Below are 12,849 nucleotides of genomic sequence, written 5' to 3' on the forward strand. Positions count from 1 at the left end.
CTAACCCTGCAAACATGTGAAACGGTTATAAGTATAATCTAAATAAAAACAAAAACAGTGGCAGCCGTATCTTTTTACTAATGATCTGAATTCACACAAAGGTCCTTAATAGATATTGATAAGATGACCGAGTAAAGATGTTGATCGCTCGAGATAATATGTTGATCGCTCAAGATAATATGTTGATCGCTCGAAATAAGATGTTGATCGCTCAAGATAATATGTTGATCGCTCAAGATAAGATGTTGATCGCTCAAGATAAGATGTCGTGCGCACGAGATAAGATGTTGATCGCTCAAGATAATATGTTGATCGCTCAAGATAATATATTGATCGCTCGAGAAAAGATGTTGATCGCTCAAGATAAGATGTCGTGCGCACGAAATAAGATGTTGATCGCTCAAAATAATATGTTGATCGCTCGAGATAAGATGTCGTGCGCACGAGATAAGATGTTGATCGCTCAAGATAAGATGTTGATCGCTCAAGATAATATGTTGATCGCTCGAGATAAGATGTTGATCGCTCAAGATAAGATGTCGTGCGCACGAAATAAGATGTTGATCGCTCAAGATAATATGTTGATCGCTCAAGATAAGATGTTGATCGCTCAAGATAATATGTTGATCGCTCAAGATAATATGTTGATCGCTCGAGATAAGAAGTTGATCGCTCAAGATAAGATGTCGTGCGCACGAGATAAGATGTTGATCACTCAAGATAAGATGTCGTGCGCACGAAATAAGATGTTGATCGCTCAAGATAAGATGTTGATCGCTCAAGATAATATGTTGATCGCTCGAGATAAGATATTGATCGCTCAAGATAAAATGTCGTGCGCACGAGATAAGATGTTGATCGCTCAAGATAATTTAATCCTAAAAAGATAATTGCATGTCCTAAACATACCACCGTATTAATTTGCCTTTTTCTGAATTTATTTTTTTCTAACTTTGCACATTTATCTCACATTGCAAGTTTATTTACAGTTAGCACCTTGATGTAGCACTGACAGCATTTACACTGCAACACATCAATCGTAGTATCACCAAGATGCGCAAGAACAAATATATTGTAATCGTCGTCGTCGGGTTTTATTTTCAGAACGATTATTATTATATTTGCTATTGCCCAGGCTTAAGTTACAGAATGGCAGGGCTATTTTGTATAGAGATGGTACGGTAGTGATTTTTATACAGGCCGGCCGAATGCGAAACTACCTAGAAATACTCACATAAAAAAGACAGATGTCTATTTCTGTACTTTTAATATTGTATTAACCAAATAAAATACAACAGTGCTTTAATTTAATGAGACTTATTATATAATGTCACCCTTGGTATGAGCTTCCACAATGTTCCACAGTGTTACTATGTTTGATGTTAGGGGAAGTACGTATGTCTATTAAGGAAATGTAAGCTTTCAGAGCTAGCGGATTTCGAGATTTTAGCGGCGATCTCGTTTTGGCGGATTTTATAACCAGAGTTTACACACACTAAATGTAAAACAATATACTGGCGGATTAACTGTTCTTTAGCGGCAGTCTTGTTTTAGCGGCTTAGAGCTTTGGCGGATGATGGAAAATGGCGGATCTTTGACCTACAACGTGACCTTATGTCCGTGTCTGACGGATGGAAAGCTGACAACTAACGTCTGTGCTCGTATTTATAAGCTTTCAGGCGTTGGAATACACAACCGAAATTGTCCCGCCGTAAAACTTTCAAATGCACTCTCGTCCAATCAGCAACGATAGCGGAAACGATCGACCAATCAAAACGTTACGCTAAACTTAGAACTGTCATGGCTCTTACGCCTTCAGAAAAGATAGATCCGCTTAGGATTCCGCTAAAATAAGATTGTTCTGCATTTATACAATTAATGCACACAAAAAAAATTGATTTACAGTCCGATATTGAGCAGACGATACAGTATCTGAACATACTTAGGGTAGTTTTGTTGCCTTACGGTAGTTTTTGGTCGTTTGCCTGGAAACGGCTCTTGCTTCCGCTAAATTTCTCCGATAAATGTAAACACCAGCGAATTGTGTATTTTCTACAAAATGATACACCAAAATGGGTAGTTGCAGTAACAGTACTGATATAGATTTACATCTTATCTGTTTATGGTGGTAAATGTTTCATCCGTTTATTATTTATTCGTGATTGTAATGTAATTTCGCGACCCAAATGGGTTTGACAGCTGTACTGCACAAAGTTCAAGACAATTTAGATGCACTGCTAACTGAAATCACTGAGTGCTGGTACCATTTGTAATGAGTTAGAATGTGTATCATGCCTATGCTGCAGATTTTATGTCAGGAAAGTTTCGTTTACACAAGTTCTGAATTTAAGGTCCAGTGATTCTATAACAATTTTATTTTTGGTTTAAATTTTAAATGCTCCTACTGACTTAACATTTTTGATGTGGGCCTTACTATATTGCTGATATATTTTGGACTATATGTTGGATTAGATGAGTAAGTCCAACTCTAAATGACAATCAATGTAATCTAGCAATGCTTCATCAAAATGAAGACATGTCTTTACTTGGTTTGGTTTTTTATGTATGTTTTCTATGTTAGTTTCAAAATGGTTACTAATTCAGCGGGGGTTAAAATACTATAGCTGTAAACTCAGCCCTAGGATAGGTTCGTGTTGGATCTTTAATTATATTTGGTAAATCGGGCGGTAAATCAACAATTATCAGAATGTTCTGCTATCATTAATTTAACAGGACCCTTGCAGCATACTTTCAAGCTCATGTTTACGCTTTGAGATAAGATTGTTTGATATTTACATAAGTAAACATCCTGAGTGATACGTGGCATCTTTACGATACATTGTGACTTATACTATCATTGCTAAAACAACCCAAGAACATAAAACAATGAGATCAAGTTAGATGATTTTTAGTTAACTAAAGTTATATATAATGCTTCTTATGTTTTGAGGTGCCTCAGAATCACTGCCTTCAAATCACTTGCTCCTCATCGATATAGGTTCAAGCCTCACTCGGGGGATGTAATTCGTTATGCGAGAAGTCATCCAACTTGCTTGCAGATAGTCGATGGTTCTACTCGTGATGAAATAATCCACAGAGGGGCAACTGGGGTCTTCAAAAAGCTAAAATATCGCCGTATTAGTTTAGACTAATCTGTTTTAGCTGGATTGTGATGAAAGCTTCGAGCTTATTTGAACCACTCTCGAGTCCGCTTCCTGTAAAAACCAGTACTGGTGTCATATGAGAAGTCATGGTCGTGACCCCAGTGGGACTCGAACCAACGACCCTTTATCCACTAGACCACCGCTCCCCTTACTTACACTAATTTTGTGTCGTTGTGACATTAAACACAACAAAACCAAAAACAAAACAAACCTTATGTTTTAAGTATTAATCAGAACACAGTTATAAGGTTGTTCGAAATGTTTTGTGTATTGTGATGACACGTAATTTCATGGAAGAGAACATTTATAATATCAATATTTATTCACTTCAATCTGCACAATGTATGCATCCAGTACAGTACTGCTGTTCATAGTACTTTCGTAGTATTCCAAATTCAGTCTACATTGGGGCTTTTAAGAAATGGGTCCAGAGAATAAATAAACTATGGTGAGTTCTTTGCGAGTATTAAATAAAATTAATGCACGTTTTGATCAGCCACAATACATGTCGAACATCCTTCGTACAATCAGACTCGCCACCAAGCCCTCGATTCAATACTTCATTACCATTTAAAGTTGAAAATTCAGAGAGTGTTATAAAAGCAAGGGACTACATCTTGAAAACATTTTACAATCCTATCACGGACAAAAATGAAATAGAAAGTTTGCAATCTGTTGTTAAAAAGATCAAATGACCGCTTTCTTTCTCAATGCATCTACAGAATTAACAATAAACATAGACATTGTCTTCTGGGGGCCAGCCAATACAAATGTAGACAGCTGACAATTGCAAAAAGCCCTGACTTAATGTGTAGCCCTAGAACAAAATAGATCCAAATCTAAACAGAACATATACAATATATAAGAAGAAAAACCCAAACACGAAGTCGATATTACATAGGAATTAAGATTTTTTTAACTTTGATATGTTTCCCGATTTTACAGTTTTGATAAAGTAAAAATATGACTTACTTTATAGGTAGATCCTTTTCACACGTATACTTGTGACTGACAGTTTTAAAAACTTCCTGATGTAGTTAACGCGCGACTATGCATGTCTGGTAAACTGAGATATAGCCTTATTTATTTCTGAGTGTTGTCATTAAATGCGCGTTGGTAACTTTAACATAATTCTCGTATCTACTATATTAGGGGATTGTGTCAAATGATTTGTATTTATCACTTTGATATAAACAAATGTCTGTCAACTTAGATTTCAAAAGCTTTAAAATGATAACAGGGTAATAGATTTATCTTAAAGATTAGTTTTAATGTCTTAAGATTTATATTGTAAAATTAAGTTAATACAATACGTTTACGAGGCAGTCAGTGATTCCTCGTTGGCCGAGCGGTTACGGTAATCGTATTATACTCAAAAACCGAGTCTCTTCTCGCTTAAATTTATTTTCCGTTTGTTTTTGTTGCATTCAAGGGCATAATCTAAAAATCGAGCCGTCGTCTGAGGTAACGGTATACAGCCGGGGAAAGACAAATGCCAGTGCCGTGTTATAAGACAAACAGTCTCCCCTTAAGGATATACCAAGAAGAACAAATAAGGAGCCTACCTCTTCCCAACATCCACGTTCGCCATCTTGACTTTTTCTTGCCGTACACAAGGTCGCATGACAGCATACATTGCATCTCGCCGGACCGCTTATCATAATAGGAAAAACGTATGTATAAACTGATCGAAGGATTGTACGTGCAATCCATGGGCGAGACGTATGTTCTTCGGGACGACTTCAAAGAAAACATCGTGAGTGAATTCATTTCCTCCTTCACCTCTGATACATGTTAAGAAGTTTACAGTTACTTGCGGAGAACATGTTGTTACTAGTACAGAATCAAGGAAATCGTGTTAAGTTAACTGCCAGCGGTAGGTAAAAATGTGTATCTAAAACATAAAATTATCATACGGCAGGGAGGACTAACAATGGCTAATCTTAGTCGACAAACAGTGAGTAAAGTAAGCTCGGTCATGTCCCTATATTACGCGAGTTCCGATATGTATTTAAACATAGATAAGCGGTTGTCTAGTGATTTAGGTGTTGGTCGCTCAACCCGGAGGTCGTTAGTTCGATACCTACTGGGATAACGATCGGACCTTCTAAGATGACAACAATCCAGTTTATTCCAGGAAGTGGACTCGTAAGCAACAGTTGCTTTTTCATTTCTTGACAAAGATTGTAATAACATGAAATTATAACAAAAATACTTTGCAAGTAGAATCAGTCATAAAGGGTAAAAAAGTTTCAAATCCATAATGTCTTTTACAGTGTTCTTTACGTACCACTTTGTATGATGATATCGGTGGAGTTATAGAAAGGAATAAAATTGATTTTGAATGATTTAATTTACAGCATTATACGTAATATGAACCGATATTAATTGCTGTAGTTCTAATAGATCAAAATAAAAACCAGTCCTACCTACTTTATGAAACAAGGCTAATTTTATTATCGTAATTCTGATTTAGTTTTAAAATTCAATAGTAATTTAAAGACACTTCTGCGAGAAGGTATTTCTAAACCCGTTTTTTATGGGGATGTGGTTTACAAACTTCGTAAGATCTTGGGTCATGGTAATTTTCCAAATGTATTTGAAAAGATTATCAAACGTTTTATTAAAAGAGGTTACGACCCAACTGTTTTGAGACATACCGCATGTTTAGTGTTCAACCCGTTTACAGTTGGACACTACGCTTCCCTCTTTGATTGCGTCTGACGGAAGAGGGGGAGGACTCTATGATGAACAGTTTTTAAATCCTACCAGGACTGAACTGTTTTGATATTTGTCTTCTGGCCTGTTTCGTCGGGCCCTTAAGGGTGTTTCTCTTGTTGCTCTGTCTTCTGAAAAGGCATTGAGTACATACGTTTTTGGTTCTTAAGGTTTGCTTTTTATATATTTATACACGAGCATTTTTGTGTTTTACATGCCATGCCTTTTTGTTTCCATTACGTGTGTTAGAGATTCACCTGGAGGGGATTACTTTTATTTACACTGTCCCATGTCTTTGGAACATGGTGGGGGTAAGAGTGAGGTTGGGTTCGCACCATAAACCGGTTTAAGCTCCCCAGTGGTGTTTTTGCCACTGACCGTTCCAAGGCGGTGCCCCACTGTGTTCCTTTGTTTGTTCGTTTTGTCCTTGTGTGTTGACTTTGTGTGCGCGCGTGTGTGTATGCTTATTGTTCGTCTTGTCCTTATGTGTTGGCTTTGAGTGTGTGTGTGTGTGTTGTTCGTTTTGTCCTGATGTGTAAGCTTTGAGTGTGTGTGTGTGTGGTGCACGCGTTTGCGTGCTGGGGGTTCGTTTTGAGGAGGCTGCGCTTTTGGTGCGTGGCATTCCCTGTTTGATATTTTTCTTTGTTTTTTTACAATGAATTAACATATTTTTGCCGAGCGGTGACAAATGATAATTTGACAAAATTGAAGCACTAACGGCAAATTTTACTTTGCTAATTACTAATCGTATTGAATCCTACTGTATAGCTTTTGATCTATGTTTAAGCATAATACAATGTAATAGTTTCCACTCAGATTTTAATACGTGTGTGCCCTGGAGGGAGTATAAAAGGTTAGACTTTACGGAGAACTTTTGCTCAACATTTCTTTTCAGTATTTTTTTTGACACGCGTTAAAACGTGTTAGGAAAATAGTAATTTTTTGTATTATGGATTTAATTAATATAAACTTGTTCGATTTTTGAAGCAAACCGTCTGCTGTTTCTTTCAACAATAGTTTCTATTTGCTGCGGGCTTACTTTGCGATGCGGGACTCTGGTTGTGTTTGTTGTGCTCTTTGCTTCTGAGAGAGCTCCCCGTATCTTTTAATTTTCTCAGGCTCGTGCCTGCACTACATATCATTACCATATAAATTCAAATTCTTAAAGTGTCTGCGATATTTCTGTAAAGAAAGGTATTAGTGCTGTATTTAAACAAACAAATCGTATCCGTAGAGTCAATTTCGTCGTGTTCTTTTGTTCTTGCAGCAGAAAATACGAAAGTGTTTCTACATTACGGTCCCTATCAGAGATGAAATGGTGTTTACCACACGGGAAAACCAGTGACTCCGTTGATTGGTAAGTTATAAACATTTTGCTTTTGATTGTTTCTGTTTTAATCACAAAGCTGTATTATATCGACCGTTGTATTGGGAACTAAAACGCTAAAATGTTGGTGGGTGTGACGTAAAATGCGTCGATCATGTCAGAGACCTGGGTGTAACTATGACCAATACACTCAACTTTGACCATCACATTCAGAAAAAAATGTCAGATAGCTCATGTGCAGTTACGAAACCTTAGGGCTATACGGAAACATCTCACACAAAAGTGGACTGAATCATTAGTGCATGGTTTGGTTCATTCTCACATTGACATCTGCAACAGTTTATTTACAGAAATTCCAGCCTACCTAATCAATAAACTACAGCGAGTCCAAAATCATGCCGCTAGAGTAGTCAAGAATGCTTCCTTTGAACAACCAAGTGTCGAACTTCTGAAAGAACCTCACTAACTTCCAGTTAAGGCTAGAGTCATGTTCAAAGTCTTAGTAATAGTCTTCCGTGTCATCAATGGTACAGCTCCAGTATATCTGAGAGAAATGTTTGTACCTACTCGACAACGATACAGACTTCGCTCACAAAGTGACACTAACTTTTACATCCCTAGACGGCGAACAAAATTAGCAGACAGATCTATGGCAGTCGTCGGTCCCAAATGGTGGAACGATCTACCTAGCCGTCTGAAAAACATTCAGTCTGAAGTCAGGTTCAGATCTAAACTGAAAACACATTTATTTAGGCAGTTTCATGAACAATTAGTGTAGTCTAGTTAAAATACAAAATATCAGAAGTGGTGTAAAATAGTATTTATACATGTCCAAATCTCTAAATCTAAGTTCTAGAATCCTGTTCATATTTTGTATGTATATATTTTAAATGTGTGTTATGTAATTGTAAAGCGCAATAGAATATTTTATAATTTTTGCGCTATATAAATGCCATGTATTTGTATTTGTATAAAATTGGTTTTTGTTCTCATCTGTTTGTTATTTACAGATTTCTAAACAAAAAATACATCAGAAGTATTTCAAATTAAAGCAAAATAAGCGCATAATGACTGTAAATTCTGATGTTTTATCATTTAGAATTGTAAGACACTTAAAAAGTTTACACATTTATCATTTCATATACAATGCATGTTGTAGTGCAATCGCAAATCTTATCTGCCGTAAATCTTTTGAATCTCTCTTAAAAATAAACAGCATTGACAGTAAGAATAAATTAAAAGGTCTCCCAAGACGGTCTGACAAGATAAAGTAGAATTGCTTTAAGGACGCTCGCTACAGTTTCGTAATTTTTTTCTCAATAATAGATTTTGATGAAATGTTTTGTATTAAAAGATCATGTTATGATGTATTGAAAAATGAAATAAAATACTAGGTCACCAGCTTTGTTTCAATTTAATTTGCCCCTAGATATGGTGCTGTTTTAAACATTTTTCAAAATTTCTGTAATCCTAAAATATCTTCAGTAAAGTACAATAATCAGCATAAATTTGATTATCTAAGCATTTTTATAACGGAAAATAATATATCTATTTGAAACATGCTCAGAGAAATAAAAAGAACATGATTTTGTAAAGAAAGGAATACTTGTTCAGCAGACCCAATGGCTATTTTTGCATATTTTTGTCAGTTTTAAGTTGGTACTTCTGCTATTTTATCGAGTTTCACATAATAGAATTTAATCAAACTCTGCACATACCTTTGGTTGTGTCTACCTAATCTAAAACAAAAAGAAAATGATAGGTCACCATATTAGATTTCGCTTAAATCAAATTACAGCGAGGTGGGGTGTGGCGGGCATTTTTAAACGCAGGTTGGTATGAAATACTCTTTCAGTGTTTGAGCAAATGACTTAGAAATATATATATAAAATTATCAAACGGCAGATTTCTTAATAAGCGGATTTTAAGGTGTTTCTGAAGCATATTGGTGGCATAGAACGATGAAAGTTTCCGCATTTTTTTTTAACAAAACCTATAGTTTACGAATGTACGGTACGGGTACGGTACGGGATTAGAAATGCAGAGTTTGATCGGTGGTATAAATAACAGACTCCAGTATATGTCGGATTGAAGCAATTTGAACTAAAAGTACTTTAAATGTATATATTTTGTAACCATGGTGATACTTACCCTAACCTTTAGTCAGTATATTATACATTTTGTACATTAAATGCATGCGAACATACAATAATTTGCGAATGTTTGCCGTACGCGACATTAGATAATCACTTCCGGGCATGCGCAGAAGACCGCAGCAAGTCTGCAGTGAGCTACATCGATTAGAAACACAACCAAATTGGCACGGTGTTGGGGTAAATATCGACCCGTCCGGAAAAACTGTAACGAGTGCCTTTAAGACACGATTTATGAATTAATAACGATCTCCGATTATCTTATTTGTAATGTTACGCTAGCTGGAAGTTCGTCCTACATTTCGACACGTATTGGCTTGGTTTATATTGCCAGTTACAAAACATTTAAGAGTTTTATAGTAAAGCCTGCAGGAGGCACAAACTGAAGCTTTAAAAGTAGCTTATGAGTTGAATATGTAAACTAATATATACCAATATATCAATGTCTGGCGTCAGCTGGGTTTACGGTGGTACCTGTGCAAGTTAAGAGCCGCGATGCCTGTGAGCTACATATAGACAAGAAACGTGTTTGGAAATGTAACATCCAAGAGCTATCTACAGGTTTGCCAATACATAAAATATCACATGTTTTGAGGTCAATAGCGGATGTTGTTAACCTGAGAAATTCGAATATGCTATCATTAGTTTTCAAGGTTTCAAAATGTCTGGACCCATATGTGCATGCAAAATTTGTTTTATTACACTGAAAAAATGGAATATAACCAACTGAAAACTTGCTTGCAATAAAATACATATGATTAAAGACATCTGGTCTAGACTTTAAAAAGATATTTTAAAATGAATATTTGTAAAGGCTATGTGAAAAAATGAAACGTCTATTTTTCATCACGATAGTTATGTAAACAAATTAAGAAATGAAAAAATACATTATGTATCCAGTAAGCAAATACTCAAAATCTACATATAAGAACATCTCAAGTAATGTAATTGATCAAGAAATTCTAGAATACACCGGTCGTACAACTGTATCAATATATGTTGAACGCATTCATCGACGTTTGAGTTGTACTGGTAGCTCGCACTATAACAGAACTGTCAATACTTCATGCATGAACTTAGCCAGAGCAGCCAGAGTAGCCAGAGTGCTAGAACTAACCATAACCCTAACCCCTAACCCTTCTAGCTACTCTGGCTACTCTAAACCCTTCTGGATACTCTGGCGTCTGGTTAAGTTCATGCACGTGTACTTCAATTTACACAATTACATTATTCATAAGTATTTGGAAACTGTAATGAACATAACGTATTTTGTTTCAAAAGCATTTTATTTTATTTTTCAGTCACTGTGAAAAAATCCTCATTAATCGGAGATGCCATAAGTGCCTGTGAATCTGTGAAGAAAATGTAGGTCTCCTTCTGACTTTCTCCGACGCCCACACCTCTGTCGTTTTATAATAGTACGTCAGTTCTTCATTTCATAGTCTTAAGCCCAAACTATTAGAAAACCTTAAAAAGTGGAATACGTTTTTCTGTTTTATTCGTGATGCAACTTGAAAAGAAATGCCATATTACTTTAATTCCTTCCGGGATCGGTGTCAATATTTCAGTGACTGTGTTAAGTCTTTAAACTAAAGACTTCATGTTTTAGGATTATGCTGATTGTACAATACTGAGACCAGACAGAAATGATATGATTGTCTGAAAATAAGGGACAAACATTGAAAACGTTGTAGATTTTCAGTTTTGTACAATATGGATAAAATTTATGCAATTGTATCATAGCTCGGTGTTTTTCCTTAACAAATTTGGTGCAGGTAATTCGTATACTCTTGAGTACAGGGGGCGGTAACTAAAAGTGTGCAGGTATTTAATACCCGCACGCTAGTTACCGCACTGTTAGATAGAAAAGTATGCCAGCGTGACTGGAACAGTAGACAGCAAAGTGTATTTTATTGATTTTCTGCTCTAGCATTGGTTTATTTTACCTGGGCGTTACACATTTGTATAGCAAGGATTTTAAGTACTCACTGAACTGCTGTATATGGCAATGTGGACCGCCTACAACTACCATATATGGAAGGCTATGATACAAAACAGAAAGAACATTAAAACTCGAGGGTAAACGATTTATACTCGGGGGCTACGCCCCCTCGTACAAATCGTTTACCCTCGAGTTTCAATGCTCTTTCTATTACTTAATCTTGTTTATATTTTTATTTGTGATTTTGTCTTTTCTCCATCGTTTTACTTAAATAACGTAGGATAAAGTCTTTATAAAGGAAACTCCATGATGCATAAGACTTAGTCGGTCGGCTTCAGAAATAATTACTATTTTTGTCGAGCCCGCTTGCGGAAGCGAAGACATAGTTGTCCAAATGGCTGTTCGGTGTATGTGCGTGCGTATGTGCGTGTGTGCGTGCGTGCGTCCGTCCGGATTTGATTTTTCGGACCATAACTTTGACATGCATGGAGCAATCTTGTTTATATTTGGCATGAATGTTAACCTCAGTGAGACGGAGTGTCATACGCAAACCCCAGGTTCCTATCTCAAAGGTCAAGGTCGCACTTACAGGTCAAATGTCAAATTCAAAAATGACTTTGTCCGGAGTATTTTTTCTTCATGCATGGAGGGATTTTGATATATCTTGGTACAATTGTTCACCATCATGAGACGGAGTGTCATGTGCAAGAACCACGTCCCTAGGTCTAAGGTCAAGGTTACACTTAGAGGTCAAAGGATACAAAAATGACAACTTTGTCCGGAGCATTTCTTCTTCAGGCATGGAGGGATTTTGATGTAACTTAGCACAAATGTTCACCACCATGAGACAAAGTGTCATGCGCAAGAACCAGGTCCCTAGGTCTAAGGTCAAGGTCACACTTAGAGGCCAAAAGTCAGATACAAAAATGGCTTTGTCTGGAGCATTTCTTTTTTATGCATAGAGGAATTTTGATGTAACTTGGCACACTTGTTCATCATCATGAGACAGAGTGTCATGCGCAAGATCCTAGAATTACTTCCCTTTGTTGTTACTATAAATAGCTTAAATTCGTACCTTTTTTATTACTGGTCGTAGGGAAAAATCAAGACCACTTTTCTGTAGTACAACATGCATGTTACATCCAATTTTCAGGTGTATTTTGACCTATCTCTACTGGTGAGGATTTTTTAGTGGACTAAGAATTTTTTTTTATGATTTATGTCCCTTTGTTTTTACTTTATTTAAATAACTTATATTGTAACTTTTTGCAATCCCTTTTTTATTTGGCATAAATGATTGCCGCAGTGAGACAAGGGGTGTCATGTGCAACTCCCAGTCCTTTTGACAGCTGGCGGGCTCGACATGTTGCCCGTGGGCATCTAGTTAAACCAGAAATGACTTCATTTTAATGACATTGAAATGCTCTGTATTTTGACAGTCTAATTTCAATAAATATTTTGAGAAACTGCCTTATTTGCTTGATAAACTGACAATATTAAATTAATACTTACCTTATAAATAAATAGAAATATACATCTACTACC

The 12,849-nt window shown here is 36.3% G+C and overlaps 1 protein-coding gene across 3 annotated transcripts in view; it reads right to left on the minus strand.

Moving 5' to 3' along the window:
- The window catches only part of LOC123564966 (organic cation/carnitine transporter 2-like), a 178,958-nt gene that overhangs the window by 95,656 nt on the left and 70,453 nt on the right, over positions 1-12,849 (minus strand). The window lies entirely within an intron of this gene.

This window comes from Mercenaria mercenaria, chromosome 2 (genome assembly GCF_021730395.1).
Source record: "Mercenaria mercenaria strain notata chromosome 2, MADL_Memer_1, whole genome shotgun sequence".
NCBI classification, from domain to species: Eukaryota; Metazoa; Mollusca; class Bivalvia; order Venerida; family Veneridae; genus Mercenaria; species Mercenaria mercenaria.